The sequence below is a fragment of the Citrus clementina genome, unplaced genomic scaffold, assembly GCF_000493195.1.
Source record: "Citrus clementina cultivar Clemenules unplaced genomic scaffold, Citrus_clementina_v1.0 scaffold_9, whole genome shotgun sequence".
In the NCBI taxonomy this organism is placed as follows: Eukaryota; Viridiplantae; Streptophyta; class Magnoliopsida; order Sapindales; family Rutaceae; genus Citrus; species Citrus x clementina.
This window is the reverse complement of record NW_006261964.1, coordinates 14,132,009-14,136,307: the sequence shown is the minus strand read 5'-3', so window position 1 is coordinate 14,136,307 and position 4,299 is coordinate 14,132,009.

Below are 4,299 nucleotides of genomic sequence, written 5' to 3'. Positions count from 1 at the left end.
TTCCGGCTTTAAATTGATTAATTTTAAATCATTTCGAGATTTAAAACTTTTCAATAAGCCATCTAATGCATGTAATATAAAATCATAAAATCATAAATTTACAAGCACATCAAGTTATCTAATTCATGTAGCATAAAACCATATGATAACAATCATATCAAGCCATGAATTAAAACATGAATTAAGATTCAACATTCATCATTCCAAGCTCATGCCTAATCTTTATAAAATGCTCTTCGCTAAGAGGTTTTGTAAAGATATCCGCAAGTTGATTTTCAGTGGAAACAAATTTAATTACAACATCCCATTTTTGAACATGATCTCTAAGGAAATGATGTCTAATCTCTATATGCTTAGTTCTAAAATGTTGAATGGGATTCTTGGAAAGATTTATAGCACTAGTATTGTCACATAAGATAGGAATTTGATCAAGTATAATGCCAGAGTCTCTAAGGGTTTGTTTCATCCAAAGAATTTGTGCACAACAACTACCTGCGGCAATATATTCTGCCTCGGTGGTTGAAAGCGCAACTGAGTTTTGTTTTTTACTAAACCAAGAGACAAGAGAATGACCTAGGAAGTGACATGTTCCACTAGTACTTTTTCTATCAACCTTATACCCAGCAAAATCAGCATCCGAATAACAAGTTAAATCAATGTGAGTTCCTCTAGGATACCAAAGGCCAAGATTAATAGTACCAATTAAATACCGAAAAATGCGTTTGACAGCAAGCATGTGAGACTCTTTAGGACAAGATTGAAATCTAGCACACAAGCAAACACTAAACATAATATCAGGCCTATTAGCAGTCAAGTAGAGTAAGGATCCGATCATACCTCGATAAGTCTTGATATCAACTTCCTTACCTTTCTCATCTTTGTCCAGCTTGATGGTAGTGCTCATAGGAGTGCTTTTTGCCGTTCCATTTTCATAGCCAAATCTTTTGAGTAGATCTTTCACGTACTTGGCTTGGTTTATGAAAATTCCTTCCTCGTTTTGTTTGATTTGAAGACCAAGGAAGTACTTCAACTCTCCCATCATACTCATCTCAAACTCTTGGCTCATACATGATGAAAAATCTTTACACAACAACTCATTAGTAGACCCAAAAATAATATCATCAACATATATTTGAACAATAAGTATGTCTTGGTTCTTATGCTTAACAAAAAGAGTTGTGTCCGCTTTTCCCATTGAAAAATCGTTATCCAACAAGAAATTTTTAAGCCTATCATACCAAGCTCTAGGTGCTTGTTTTAAACCATACAAAGCCTTGGATAACTTATACACATGATCTGGAAATTTTTCATTTTCAAAACCAGGAGGTTGTTTCACATAAACTTCCTCCATAATGTATCCATTTAAGAAAGCACTCTTGATATCCATTTGATACAAAATAAAATTCTTATGACATGCATATGCTAACAACATCCTGATGGATTCTAATCTTGCTACAGGTGCAAAAGTTTCATCAAAATCAATTCTTTCTTCTTGGTTGTAACCTTGAGCCACTAATCTAGCTTTATTTCTTACAACCACACCGGATTCATCCATTTTGTTTCTAAATACCCATTTAGTACCTATAATGGATTGATGTTCCGGATTAGGAACTAACTCCCACACATTATTTCTCTCAAATTGATTCAACTCCTCTTGCATTGCCATAATCCAAGATTCATCATTTTCCGCATCCGCAAAGGATTTTGGTTCAATTTGAGAAATAAATGCAGCATGCTCACATGTGTTTCTAAGAGATGATCTAGTGGTAACACCTCGTGAGGGATCTCCTAAAATTACATCCTTAGGATGAGAGGACACATACCTCCACTCCTTGGGGAGTGTTTGTGAAGTACCTTCATTTTGCTCTGCATTTGTTTCTTCATGATGTTCCTCTTGAATTCCAGGTGGTGTGTCTTCTTGGTTGCCATTTGATGCTTCTTCTTGTTGTTCTTATTCTGCATTATCATCAACAACAACTTTCTTCGTAGATGAGGGGTTAGACTCATCAAATGTAATATGCATAGATTCTTCCACAACTAAAGTTCTTTTATTATAAACTCTATAAGCTTTGCTTGAATTTGAATAACCAAGAAAGATACCAACATCAGATTTTGGATCAAATTTACCAAGATTATCTTTTGTGTTTAAAACAAAACATTTGCATCCAAAAACTTTAAAATAACCAATGTTGGGTTTTCTATCTTTCCAAAGCTCATATGGAGTTTTATTGAGATTAGGTCTAATCAACACCCGATTTAAAACATAACAAGCGGTATTGACGGCTTCGGCCCAAAAATACTTAGGCAAAGAATTTTCATTCAACATGGTCCTAGCCATTTCTTGAATAGACCTATTCTTTCTCTCTACTACTCCATTTTGTTGTGGAGTCCTAGGTGATGAAAATTGATGTTCAATGCTAAGGTCATTACAGAAATTTTCAAATGCATGATTTTCAAATTCTCCACCATGATCACTTCTAATACAAGTAATGGAGTAACATTTTTCATTTTGAACCTTTTTACAGAAAATTCGAAATGCATCAATGGCATCATCCTTATTAGCTAAGAACAATACCCATGTGTGTCTCGAATAATTATCCACGATTACAAATGCATAAAACTTGCCACTTAAACTAGCATATCTAGAAGGTCCAAATAAATCTATATGAAGCAATTGAAGTGGTTTTGAAGTGGAAACATGATTTTTGCTTTTGAATGAAGTTTTGATTTGTTTTCCAAATTGGCATGCTTCACAAGTTCTATCTTTTTGAAAATTGATTTTTGGAAGACCTTTTACTAAATTATTTTTCACGATTTTTGAAATCAAATCCATGCTTGCATGACCTAATCTTCTATGCCATAACCAACCATCATCATGCAATGCGGAAAGACATTTCTCATTTGTTGATGCACAATCTATATTAATGGTATAGACATTAACACATCTATTTCCTACAAACAAGACTTTCCCATCACATGCATTCTCAATAACACACTTTGATTCATCAAAGATAACTCTATATCCTTTATCACATAATTGACTAATACTAAGCAAATTGTGTTTCAAGTTTTCAACCAAACACACATTTTCAATAAGAGTAGAGGATACATTACCGACATTTCCAATCCCAATGATTTTTCCTTTTGAATTATCCCCAAACGAAACATCTCCACCATTTTCGATCTTGGTAAAGCTTGAAAACCAAGAATAATTCCCTGTCATGTGTCTTGAACAGCCACTGTCCAAGTACCACTTATTCTTCTTCTTCTTTGAGCCCTGTAGAGAAAATCTCAAGCTTTAGGTACCTAAACCTTTTTGGGTCCTTGAGAGTTAGCAATGGTTCCTTTCGGAACCCAAACACATTTCATACCATAATATGCATTTCTCTTCACTGCACATCTATTTTTCATATGGCCATCTTGATTGCAATAATGACATACAATTTTATTGTTAATAGATGTATTCTTCACAAAATAACTCTTGTAAAATTTTTGTTTCAAATTCGGTTTATAACCTATGCCACTTTTGTCAAAAACACATTTTTGTGAGTTTAGCAAATTGTCCAACATCTTTTGCCCATTTGTAAATTTTAGCACAATTTCATTTAATTCATTACTCTTCTTTCTAAGCATTTCATTCTCATTTTTCAAGTCATTCATGTGTGACTCTAAGTGCTCATGTGAAGTGCTAGAGTTCTCAAATAATGCAATACTATCATGTAATGTTTTGTTTTCTAATTCTAGGCATGTAATCTTTGCACTAAATGAATCATTTTCATTCTTAAGCTCTATCATCTTCTTTTTAAGACTTATATTCTTTTTACCAATCTTCATTAGCTCATCATGCAAATCATTAAAAGCATCATGCAATTCATCATATGTAGGAGGAACACTTACCTCATCAAGTTCATCACATGATTCTTCCCCAATGGCCATGAGAGCTAAGTTTGTCATTTCTTGTTGCTCATCATCGTCACTTGTTTCCTCATCATTATCATCCCATGTGGCCACCATAGCCTTCTTCTTGAATTTGTTGAGAAGAGGACATTCCGGTCGTATGTGTCCGGGCTTCTTGCATTCATAACAAGTGATTGGCTCCTTCTTCTCCTTCTTATTCTTGTAGCCTCTGAACTTTCTCTGCTCATTATTCTTCTTGTAAAATTTTCTGAATCTTCTAGCTAACATAGCCAGCTCCTCATCATCCATTTCGCTTTCCTCATCACTCTCACGTTTTGAAGCCTTGAGAGCAATGTTTTTCTTATTTTCCTCATGTCCTTTTTCAGCTACCAAATCTTCTTC